The 12,907-nt window shown below is 47.5% G+C and overlaps 2 protein-coding genes across 7 annotated transcripts in view; one reads left to right on the top strand and one right to left on the bottom strand.

Moving 5' to 3' along the window:
* Ten-m (teneurin transmembrane protein Ten-m) overlaps window positions 1-12,907 on the top strand; it is a 346,722-nt gene that overhangs the window by 184,852 nt on the left and 148,963 nt on the right. The window lies entirely within an intron of this gene.
* The window catches only part of LOC108007438 (putative phosphatidate phosphatase), a 62,373-nt gene that overhangs the window by 24,835 nt on the left and 24,631 nt on the right, over window positions 1-12,907 (bottom strand). The window lies entirely within an intron of this gene.

Below are 12,907 nucleotides of genomic sequence, written 5' to 3'. Positions count from 1 at the left end.
CCCAGCAGCCCCATTAAAACCAAAACTCAAACTTGACCGCCAGAGCCGACAACGTCAAGCACTTTGCAGACAACACACACTCGCAAAGGGGGGGAAAGCCGGTGGAGCACAGAGCCCCCAGTTGAAAAACCAATAAACAAAAACCGAAGTCGAGGGAGAGGTAGAAACGCACTCCGAGGACTTGGGCCGTTGGGAAATAAATTACATACAAAATAACTGCAATACATGTAAATAAAGGAGGCAGCCAGGAGGTCCACCGCAAGCGCCCCACCTCGGGGTCCTGGGGGTCCTTGGGGCGCGCAGTCTTGGGTGCTCCACTGCGGACTGCTCCCTGGATCCATGGACGACCCTCCTGGTCGTGTCTGGCCGACGTCAGCGTCTCATCAACTGGCAGCCGAGTAAAAAGTCAGCTCGGAAGCAGTCAGCAGCCGGCAGCCGGCAGACGGCAGGCAGCCATTGTCCTGCGAGAGTGTGTGCTTGTGACGACCAAAGGACTTTCATGCTTGCCACATGGCTGCTGTCCGGGGTAGCGACATTTTGACGGCGCTCGGAGCAAGGGGAGGGGGCAGGGAAGGGGGAGCGAGGCCCGAGGCCAGAAGTATCACTTGTCAGATTAATTTACGTGTTTGTCCTGCCGCCGCAGCGGAAAGAGCCACCCAGGACCCCAGACCCCAGACCCTTTGCCCTGCGTGCGTCCTGACAAAGAAATCAGCTGCTACTGCTACTGCTACTGCTGCTTTTGCTGTTGCTCTTGCCACCGCTTCTGTGGTGTTGCACATGCAAAAAACCGGAGCTGAGGCATGTCGCCGTCGCATTTGCTTGGAGTGGCCACCCCGCAGACCGCACTCCAATTCCATCCGCTTCCCCGAGCAGGCCAGGCAAAATAACTGTGTCCTTTAACATGCTGGAAATTTAAATGGACAGGCCGTGCCCCTGCCCCTTCCTGGGGAGTGTGCCCGGGCCGCACAAAAACGCAATGTACTTTAATATTACCGGAGAACTCTCGAGCTGCCCGGCCGCGCCCACCCTACATCGCCTTGCCCCGTACTGCCTTGTTATTTGGCATTTTTCAATTTGCAGCCCATAGGCCGACAAAGTGAGTGAGCTGTGCGGAGGGATCCAGAGCAATGGGCTTACGATTAAAAGAACCAGGACAAAATTGTTTGTTTTTCATACAGTCTTACATTATTTTCTGATGCCTTCACTAAGCGGTTAAGATAACTTTTAGTTTTTGAAAAGAAAGCTAAGTATTCAAAAATAATACGAGATAATATATCCATCACTTTCTTTAAAAGGAGGGCTTTGAAAACGTTCTTGAGCATGTCAAATATATAGTTTTTTTCCAAAATGTATGACACATTCTACGATTCCGATCTTATATGATTAACTACATAATGGACTACACAAAATGATTTTATAGTAATTTACAGCTCTTTGCCCCACTGTTGTGGTACCTTCCTCCCGCACCCAACCCATCTAATGTTTGATTCCAAGTTTTAATTTATGCAAATTGTTGCTATTTGTTGTCCTTGTTGCTGTTATTTTTACACATGTGTTCGTCTCGATCCCATCCCAAGATCCTGCCGCTCTGAACTCTCCCGCCCCAGCTTGTGTTTTAATGTTTGCTTTAGACGAATTTAAATTTCTGCCACATCCCCACCGCATTTCCCTGCGGCCCTCGTCACACTCCTGCTGCAACTGTGGCACACACAATCAATGGCAGCCTCCTCCCGCCTTTCGGTCCGATGCCATCGATAAGGATAATGGAAAATTTATTAGTTTAATTGAATTTCTAAGGCGGAAGTTTTACGTTTACGTAATGATATCGTCCTCGTCCTTTCGCATCCTCTCGCATGCCAGGACTCAGGTCCTTGTTGTCGACGGTGGCTGCGGCGGTTTGTACACATTGTCTCCATCTCCTCCACAAGGAGCGTGTGTGCTCGCCTGCTTTTAGTTTGGGGTTTCGCTTGGTCCGATAATTTATTAATGAATGCATTTGCCTACCACTTTTTTGGCCTTCAAGGCAGACGACACTTGAATTTCTACACAGCAAAAAAGTCATCACTGCAGAGGGATGATAAATGGTGTTACCAGATATAGAGATTTGAAAGAAAATGTGGGTACATAAGTGGATTAAATAAAAAGGTCCTACTGTATATTGTAGATAAATTATGAAAGAATGTTTTTTAATTTTAATTCAAGACACTTTTAAGAGACTGTTAGGCTTTTTGTTGAATATAAAATTATGTATTATGTATGTAAAGACAAAAAGGATAGAAAACGTTTAAAATTTCCTTTTATTGATCGAGTGCAATTTATTGGTTTAGCCCATGTACCTTAACTTGAAGCCTTAAAGGCTGATCAAATCAATGTTCCAACTCCAAGATTATAACAATTTTTTCGGTCGTCTAGGAGTAGCTAATATAAATGTTGCAGGCTTATACGTGCACCCTTCCTGTTCGCAGCTTAAACTGATTGTTTACGGTAGTGGAGTTTTCTTTACTGCAAATAGTTCCAATTAGCCTAGCCGCGTTACCTGATCTTCGCTTCGATATATACTCCTTCTTATCGCTCGTTGAGCCCATGTAGCCTTCGCCTACTTCCGCTGGAATCCTCATTTCCGGTGCCCCTAAAACGAGGCTAGACAAATTTGCTCCTTCCCCGGGCTAGTGGCTTTTTATCGAATTTTTAAAGGCATCAAGTTAATCAGTGGAAGCAAGAACGAGAACGGCAACAGAAGCAAATAGCTGCAACTGGGGGTTGCCGATGGGGGTGTGGCAGCTAGTAAAAGAGGGGGCCTGCTGATGGACGGATAGCAGCCCCTGAAAGACCCAGCACTTGGCGGAGCTGACTGAGTGACCTGAAGCGCGGAGCCCGCTCCGTTTGGCGGTGGGGAGGATGGAGAAAGGACAGCCGGACGGCAAACGGTAGCTAGCCAAGTGGCAACCCTTCGCTGCCACTGCCATCAAGTGGTCAAAAGTGGCGCCCGGGTGCAAATGGCAAAAGCCAAAATGATGAAAGTGCTGCGCACCCCTGTCGTCCCATCGTCCCATCATCACATCACCCCATCGCCCCTTATGTTGTCGTCGATGTGGAGCGCACATCAAAGGTGCAAACGGCGCTGCAGGGCTCTGGATTGGCACTCGAGGGGTTGGGTTGGCCGAGTGGGTGGTGTGGGGCTCATGGTGCGCCACTTTGCATAAATGACGGGGGACGAATGGCGAGGGGGCTGAAAATAATAAACAAGGAATACGCATGAGAGGGGGCCGGCGCAGGATCGATGGACGGTCTCCTTTCGTGACCTTTGGGTGCCTTTTAATGTGGTTTGCCAGGCAGACACCCCTGCAATTTGCAATTAATCAGCCAACAGGCAAACACGGCTCCTGTTCCTGCTGCATTAACTGCGGCCAAGTCCAAGGCTGAAAAAGCCCCAGACAGGCAGACAAAGAGACAGACAGACCGAGCTTCAGTTGCATACTTTCTGGCGAGAAGCATTGATAGCAACGCAGTTGCAGCAAGCCATAAATTAACTCGCTGTGAAGGGGTTAATTTCGTAAAATATTTTAATAGCCACCCCATCATGCGAACGGGTGGGATCCTTAATTTATTTTGCACTTGCCAGCTCTAAATTTCACTTCCACACAAGAGTCAATATGACCAGCAAACTGCATTAGAGTCAGACCAATGAATAATGAAATCAAGCCGGGGGATTTGCGATGCGGAGCTTTAAGCACGCCTCAGCGGATTGGTTTTTTAGAAGACCCTTGAAAGTCGTAAAACGAATTTTAAACGAAATACAAATTCCTGCCTCCGTTCGAAGGGAATATAATTCAAAAAAATAATAAATGACAATTTTATGGAGTGGGCCGTCTGCGAGAAGACCCCGGTAGGTGTTGTCTACTTATAAGACGGGGGACACCACCCAAAATCCACTGCCAGCCAGAGGAGCCCATGAGCTGGGGAGCTGGGAGCTGAGGAGCCCATGTGTGGAATCTTGTTGCCAAAAGGCAAGCCGAGAAAATAAGTCATTAAAATGCGGATTACCAAAAGCGTAGAAGTGGATTTTGCATGTTATTTGGGCGACGCGGAGTAGACTTTAGACATTGTTAGGTTGGATTCGGTGGGTCCCGTCACTGGAGCTCCCCAACTGACTGACAGAGGCCCCGGCAGGCACAAGAACAACGAATGGGACCACTAAGCCCTCTGTCTCTGCCTCTGCATCTGCCTCCCGCTCTGACAGCTGGGCGGGATTGAGATTGAGCTGGAGTTGGAGTTGGATTCGGGCTGGAGTAGAACTCAAGTAGATTGAAGCGGCTGGGTAGAGTCTTTCCACCGGGCAGAGTGTTTATTAATGATCCTTTTTGAGTTTTTGCGTGGCAAGCCAACATATTTCACTTTGCCCATAAAGCCAGTCAAGGCCAGAAATAGTTCCCTGCACATGTGGCGAAAGTGATCTGTAGAACGGGCGAGTTGTTTATGGGCCCTGGGATCTATTATCACCATGGCTCATACGTACCTGGCTCATTATCGAACCATCTATGCATCTCATAATTCCACTCATAAATCTCGCTGCGAACCCTCGTTACACAGATTGGAGCCAGTCACAGCTCAACTTGCCGGCAATCCGAAAAATGCCTTTAAATGCCAATTAATTTTGGACCGCCGCGAACTGTCAAAGTCGAGAGATTTGGTCGGGCTCGCGAGAAATTCCGAGAATATTCGAGACACACTTTCCGGCTCCTCGCAGTGTTTTCATTTTAATGTGGATTACTTTTGCAGCTTTGTGTCCTCTCCTTGGCTTTGTATTTCTTTGATTTTAATTTTTAATATCAGAAACGTAAAAATCATAAAAAAGATACACCGCCTAAGCCCACGCAGCGGTTGTCCGTCCGTCGGACACCGGCTTTGTCAGGGGTTTTGTTTACGATCTTTTAAGCCTGGTTTATGACGCCGCCGCTTCGATCGATTCATCCGCGAAATTTTGTTATTTTATTTGCCTCGAAATTAGCAATTAATTTTGTGGTTGGACAGGGAACCCAGAGGAAGGCGAAGATACGAGTAGGCGTGGCCAATGTTGGTTTTTTTTTTTGAGGCTGACCCTCTGACTCAGCTGCCCAGTGTGAATGAATCGAGTGGGAACGAGAAAGATTTCATTTTATTTTAGCGGATGAGAATGTGAATGGGAAATTAATTCGAGTAGTGAGTGCAGGTGCATTCCAAAGCAGGTCTATAAGAAAAGTAATGTGTCTGGGCACTGAATCAGCCGCCCTTCGACTCCACTTCATAAATATACAAAAATCTTGTAGGCTAATCCGAATATGACAGCTAATTTTTTATGGCATCAAGAGTGCGGCTGCTGGTCGTCCAGGGGCCCATTCAAGGCGGAGATTCTTCCCCCGGCTTTCAGCTTTCAGCACGAGGCCTAATCCCCATTTAACATGCATACGCGAATGTGTCGCGCCTTAAAGACGCCATAAATTTTCATTTTCAATAAAAATAACGAGGAAATGTATAATTTTTCTTCCCCAGCCAGTTCGCCTTTGCTGGCAGTGCAAGTGCGTAGAACAAAGCCAGCCGAGGTCGGGGAGCCACGAATTGCGTTCAATAAATTCTGCACTCAAATCCGCCACAGAGTCCAGGAGGCCAGGGGAGAACCCTGGGCACCGAGCTCGGATCCGGCGACAGTACTCGCGCCTTATTTTTTGCCAGCGTTTTGCGATTTTAATGCGAAAACATTTCCACATAAGCGATTTTTCACGTAAATCAAAAGACGGCTCGATGATGGGGCTCGGGTCGGAGTTTGAGTTGAATCGCAATTGGAATTGGAACGGGGTTGCTCCTCCGGCGACATGTGTCGCATGTGTCCGCCTTGCCCCTGCCACCCCATTGCAGCTATAAGATTAATTCATTCGCTTTTTGCTCGAGTGCAAATTACAAAATTACTTCATTTCCTTTTGGCATTTCTCAATTTCTGCTGAATTCCACGCTGTCGCTGCACTCAGTCGCCAGTCTTCCGCCCAGCTCCTCGGAGCAGATAGACGCCTTTGTTTTTCACGTGAATTTAAATTTATAAATATTTAAGTATTATGATAGACGAGATGGGACAGCTGCTGGTCTCGCCAGCGTCGTCGCTCTGCAGGCTGTTGGGCAAACAGAACCGAGAACCAGGGCCAAAACCAGGACCAGACCTAGACCCAGTCCCGGAGACAGGACCGCAGGCATAGCCATGCCGAGCCTCGGCATGATAAAAATGAATCTTTGATGTCATTTGGGTTTTTGTATGGGAATTTGTTTTAATGAAAAAAGGGCACAGCAACTACAGTCTGTGTGCTGCTTTTGTTAATGAAATTTGTTCGAGGACTTTTGGGGGAGAGGAAGGGACGGTAGTCCCTTTATTTGCCAAAAATATTAAATGCTTTAATAAAACATGAGACTGCCGTAGGGGGAAGTTGTTTGCGGTCTCGCTGAGGCTCCAATGCTCGAACATCCCCGAAAACTATCTGCAGGGTTTTCCAAAACTTGCCCTGAATAATTGTTTAATTAAATGCCCAACACCCTACCTGTTGCACTGTTCAAAGCCCTCCCCGCATTAATATTCCCTTCCAATTAACGTCAAAATAATGCTTCATACCTGATAAAGTAGCCCGCACTTCCCCGAAAGCCCTTGAGAATGGGGATTCGTCTAATAGGCGCATCAATCAGTTAGCTGTACTCATAAAACACCGGAGCCCAAGTGGAAATAAAACATACAGACTAGTGGGGGGAGATGGATCCGCAGATGGAGCAGCCTCGGCACTCGTGATGCACATGCACATTTACATCTTTCGCTGCGTTTCATTTCTTTTGAAGTGGCAGACGCTAGCCACACCACACTGCATATTTGCGTCGAACGTCTGTGGATCTACAAGTTACAAGTTACAAGTTACAGATAAAACGCGAACAGCCCTGATCCTCAGCCAGACTGGTCCCGCGCTTAATTGTTAAGACAAATCATACGCTAATGGCCATAAAGCAAAGTGAGCAGCGCGCATCCACGAGATACGCGAACGCGAAACGTGTGCGCCGTAAAAACAAAACTATGCCCCGCTATCCCCTCACCATTTCTCCGACTGGAGCACACATTAAAAATTAAATAAACAATTTGCTGCAGTTTCATTGGAAAATGTGTGATTAAATGCGGTTCGTTTTGAGAAGTTTGCCCCTGCTTTTATGGGCTTCTCTCCCTCCGAACTTGTACTTCGTCTGGGCACTTTTTCTGCCTGTTTTCCCAAATGAAATAGTGTATTTGAGATGCATTTTCGGTTCGGTTTTGGGCCATCAATTTTATGGCAAACGGATGTGTTATGGGTTCCTAGTAGGCGAGTTGAAGTGGTGGTGACTGGGGACTGGGGAGGCCCCCACCCACTTAGCACCTCCACTTATCTTTGGCATGACTTTCCCAAGCAATTTCCAAAACACTAGTTTTAAATGAAGCCCGACCACAATTTAGGCAAATCTTCCTGTCAATCGCGCCACTAATTGGCTCGGCGAGAGCTTGCAGAGAAACCGTAGCTGCAGGATACCAATCTCCACTGCCATCTCCCCGATCTAGGAATCTGGCCAAATCAAAGTTAATATAAGTGCCAATTGCCAGCTCCCCTCCCCTGTGATCCCAGCCATCGAGGCTGTCAATCAGCTGCAGCTCGAGTGTAGCCCGTTTTTATATCTCTCTTCTCCCAAGTCGTAACTCTCGGAAATTTGTTTCCGCTTTTGGTCCTGAAAGTGGCAGGGAATTCTTCCCGGTCCCCCGGTGCGTTACCAATTTTAAAGTTGGCATTCCTGGCCCAGCCGCCCTTTTCAGCAATTACCAAACCACACAACAGTCGTTCAACGGCAGAATAAAATCGACTTAAAAATAGACAAGGGAGCGAGGCATCGATGCTCCATGGGACGTATGTGGAAGGGACCTGGAAGGGGTCCAGAAATTGTCGAATGCTGTTGCAGCTGCCTCGTCTCCTCCTCCGACGCTTTCGAATTGCTGCTGGCTGGCTGGCTTCAATTTCGAGACAATCGCAAATTGACAATCAAAGTCTTCAAAGACAGTGAAAACTGCTGCGGCGAGGAACAGCCGAAAAGCATCTGAAAAGAGCCAACACGGCATCTTTCCCCGGCTGTGCACGTGTGTATCTGTGTGCCTGTCTGCGTCGCAAAAGCATTTGATTTAAATTGAGTTTGCGAAATTTTCGTTGATTTGATTGAAGCAACTAAACTTGCACCAAGCGGAACCAACTATGGGCCAACAACCGGAGGAATAAGCCGGCGGTGCGGCAGTGGATCCCATTCTCATGTCTTTTTCGGGGGGAACGCACAGGTTTGGTCCTGGCTCAAGAAGTAGCAACTTCTGGTTAGGATTAGGTATTTATTGTTCTGTAAGTTGAGATTCCTTGCCGTGTAATTAGCCAGGTCGGACGGTTTTCATACTATAGAATTTACTGTAATATGCTAAAGTGGGCAGATTTACCTGAGATTTAGAAATCACATAAACAATCTACATGTAAACCGGATTAAAATCTTCATTAAAAGAGAATGAGAAAATCACAGGAAGTGTTTCCAATTCATAAGTTGGGAAATGTATATCAGGATTTCGAGATCTTGGGTGAATGGTTCTTTTATGTTTCCTGTGTGAGTCACTTTCACCTAAAGACGCCTTTTTAACGGAATATTCCACCCACTCTGGATTTCCCATCCCCTTCAGAAAAAGGAGTAGGTTTGTACATATAATAGCCCAGTCATTAAGGACCGCTGGCCACTTCAGTCTAATCTCTAATGGGCTGGTTCCCCATAAACATTTTACTCTACAGCGACGTCGATGCTTATCTGCAGCTTTCACCGGCTTCAGCCTAGAGGCTGAATGGATTCGAGTTCCTTGGTGCTAACCAGAGCTGGTCGGGACTTGTCAGTACAGCGATTTTGTCACCTCTATGAGCGGGCCGCGTCACATCATCATTATTATCGTTTTATTGTCATCCAGATCCGAGTCGAAGGAGCTGAGAGCTGAGACGGAGCTCGTGGGCAATCTGGCACCCACATGCTCCACCGCTCCGCCGAACTAAACGACCCGGCGAGTGGCTCATTAAGTCGTAAAACCGCTTTAATCGCCGCCGTCTCCAGGCCCACCTCCATCCTCGGCGGCCTTCTCGAGCTCTGTGGTCCAAGACCCGCTTGCGAATCCATAAGGAGTTAATAAAAAACACGAAATCACGGCGTCCTCCGACAGCGGCTGTACTCGTAAAAATAAAGAAATTTATATTCCTAACTTATACTTCCACCACAAGCCGCGAGACCCTGTCGCTGCTCTGGTTTTTATATTTAAAGCCCATGGAGACATTTCACTGCTCATTGAATGGGGAGAACACATCCGCAACTTGTCTGTGTAATATGAAATGTCTCATTATCATTTGTCGGTTTGTTTATTTTCGGATTTCCAAAGGGGGGCCGGGGACTGGCCGGATTTGGCAGGATGATCCGGGGCCCCACAAGAGCGAGAGTTCAGCTTGGTCGAACGGATCTGTGTCGAACATACTCTCAGCCATTTAATAGCCATCGATTGTCGTTGTTAACATAAACTTGAACTTGTAGACAAGCGAACAAAAACTTATACAGCAGAAATCCATTTAAAAATTCACTGAGCGGCGGGAGAGGAGTCCGAGCCGCAAAGCGATGTAGAATGCGGGGAACGCAGACGCACAGCTACGGTGACCTGGGTTCCATGGGCTCCATGGGCTCCATGGGCTCCATAGGTCCCCAGCCCCCAGACAAACCTTTCAGTTTCAGTTTCCATTTCTGTCGTCGCCTTCTGCCCGCTTCATATAAATTATTGCGACACGAGTTCATTTCGACTGGCAACTGGCACGCCCCGAAGGCAGGCGATCCTGAATCGGAGGTTGGGGCATCGTTCGATTCGCGATGATTTGGCCGCGGATTCCTCGCCAGACTCTGGAGCGCTTTGCATGTCCCCAAGGTGCGTTCCGCACTACCTTTCCTTTCTTACCGATTTGTCCTTTGTCTGCACTGCTCCCTGCTCCCTGCTCCAATGCCTCTGCTGGCAGTTGGCATTGTCTGGGCTCAAAGTCTAGACTTTTGGCATCCATGTCAAGGATTTTGCCAAAAATGTAATTTTTATTGTTCTCTGCGCATTGCTGGGATCCATTGAAAGTTTCCGCGTCTCAGATGGCGAGCCCATTGGCAGGGGTAAGGCTGAGGAACTTAGGACTGTTTCTGTGATCAACGCCAGCCAAAGAAAGTTCAGTGCAGTCCATTAACCATCGCGGCCCGAACCTTCGGCCATGCATCATTTCCTCGCACGGTGCTCCCAAGCTCGCCCATCTAATCGCTACCTAGGAAGACACACATGTCCGTGTTTTGGGGCCCAGTCGGGCACCCAAGCAATCAACTGGCGACCCCAGAAGAGCACTGCCCACACTCTACACTCTGCGCTCCAACCGGTCCCGAAGATTCGGTCTCGGCAAGTGCTTGTGGCTGGAGAATCTTTAGAAGGAAAAGGGAGGGGCAAATCTGGCCGCACAATAAAGATCTCATCAAGTGCAACATGCATCGTGCGTTTGGAACTCTTCTCAGCGCTTTGCCTTCCCGGGTTATTTGTGTTGTCCTTTTGGCTTTATCTACGGCCTTTAATTTATTAATATTCTCAGGCACTTCCTACTCGGTTTCGCAGGGGTCTCCATCGGTCTCCGGCCATCTCAGCCCGATCTCAGCGCTTTCTGGCTGCATACATTTTTCAATTTGCGATCTTTGAACCGCAGACAATGAATTCTTTATAGCTTAACCTTGTCTAGTGGTTCTGCCACTCGCCCCACTCCCCGGGGCATATTTCTGCGCTTTTCGCCGAAGGTGAATGGGCAAAACAATCTTGGGTGAGTGTCCCTGGCATCTGGTCTTATAAATAGCCCAGCCAGATCCCTCTGCCGTGTGCCATTTCCTGTTCATAACGGATCCCGGGATTCCAGTGCCCTTTGTTTTTTTAGTGGGAGTAGAAGGGAGCCTATGCGCAGTGTGTCATCGACGACCCACTTTAATGTTTATTGAAATTGAATCTGATAATTGACAGGGTAGCCATTGCCAGACACGAACTGGCAATGAACTCCTTCCAAGGCGATGCAAGCTAATTGAAAAGCCCAAAATGATAATGAACTTTTTACCTGGCTGACGCTGCCACTTTTTATGCGAGTACGAAAAACTAATGTTGTCCCAACACGAACAACAATACTGCCAAAAACAAGCGCGAAAGAGATCAGAAATCTTCCCATAGCATTGAGGAGCGACGGTCAAAGCGATCACGATGCTGGAGCTCTGAATTTATTGATCATGATTATTGGAACGCCGCACAAGTCGTGGGGAGCAAAAAGAAGATGCCCCTGCCCCCAAGGCATCCGAGGGCATCCCAGTAGGATCGGGGCAACCTGTTTGCCCTTTTCCTTGGGGCTCCGTTTAAGCTGGAAATTGCGCAATAAAGGAGGAAGATATGATATACAGGGTATGATCGCCCAACGGAACTTGTGTCGATTCCACAAGATTCTTGTCCAATAACAATCAGAACTTTAAAATTCTTTAATTATTGTTGGTTAAATAATCTGAATTTAAGCTTCGTTGTATACTGGTAACTGGTTTTAGCCTTTGAGTTGTAAATAAAGTGTTATTGCTTTGATAATATAAGTTGTTCTTAAGATCTGATGGGACTTGCACAATTAAGGGGCGACAGCGAAAAAAACTAATCTGCATTATATTTTATATTGTAAGCCCGAATATTTAGTGCGAAGGGTATAGCTCAGTCTGTTATTATTATTATCCGAATGTCTGCTTCCAGTAATTCCGACAATTTACGGCTCATGGGTGGTGTAGCAGAAGTATCTGTCTGGCCTCTGATTCTGCTCTGTGCCAGTTGAATTGAAATCGGAAATTCATAAATAAACTTTGCCTTTTATTGATAAATCAAAGTGAAGTGCAGCCACAGCAGCAGCTGCCCCCTCTGGCCGCACAATCCTTTCCCCAACGAGTGGTATGCGGCACATGTGGGCAGGGAAGCACTGCCACTGGGAAGGGGCCTCCGTATTTGCATCGAGTCAGGGAGAACTTACTGTATTAAAGTAAATGCAAGTTGACAATCGCTGGGAGTTGGACCCGAGCCGAGTTGCGGAAATATGGAATGGACCATTGGGGGCCCTGGCAGCTCTTTCTCCGGGTCGCTGATTCGAGACCAGGTCGGCTGACTCACTAACCACATTAAAGCGAGTCGCCAACTGCTTTACGACTTTTCCAATGAACAATCCCAACAATCGACAACTTACCGGCGACAATCAAAATATTTACGTTCAAAAATGTCTTCCAATAGCTGACGCTGACCATTAAATGGCTTATTAGATGCCTGTTCGGACAAAAGCCGCTTTTGTTCAAATTTGCCCCATTTGAATCGAAACGGTTTTTTAATTCCGACCCATAAACCGGCAGGGGAGATGGCTCTTTATGAGTAATCTCTTCGGACAGCCATCGAACAGCCCAATAATGAACTCTTTACATCATCTGTGCTGTTTATTCAATAATAAACATCTGAACCTTAACACTCGGAGCGTCAATCGGGGATTTGCCGGAGTGACAAAGCCCGTCCGGGGACCGACACTTTTCCGACCGTATGCTAATCTGGCTAGCGGTCTGAGGAAATCAATCAATGCCCCACGGAGGCATCAAAAGCAGCTCTATTGAGGCGAGAAGTTGTGTAATCTGATAGGGCTTAGCGGATGCAAAAGAGCTGGGGCTGAGTTCCATTGCGTAAGCAGAAAATAATGGACTCGGAAATGAAAGTGACGGTCGATGAGGTGGGAACTTTTAGCCAAGTTACGGGGCGAAGCTGGCT

Source organism: Drosophila suzukii, chromosome 3 (genome assembly GCF_043229965.1).
Source record: "Drosophila suzukii chromosome 3, CBGP_Dsuzu_IsoJpt1.0, whole genome shotgun sequence".
In the NCBI taxonomy this organism is placed as follows: Eukaryota; Metazoa; Arthropoda; class Insecta; order Diptera; family Drosophilidae; genus Drosophila; species Drosophila suzukii.
This window is presented reverse-complemented; position numbering and strand designations above follow the sequence as displayed.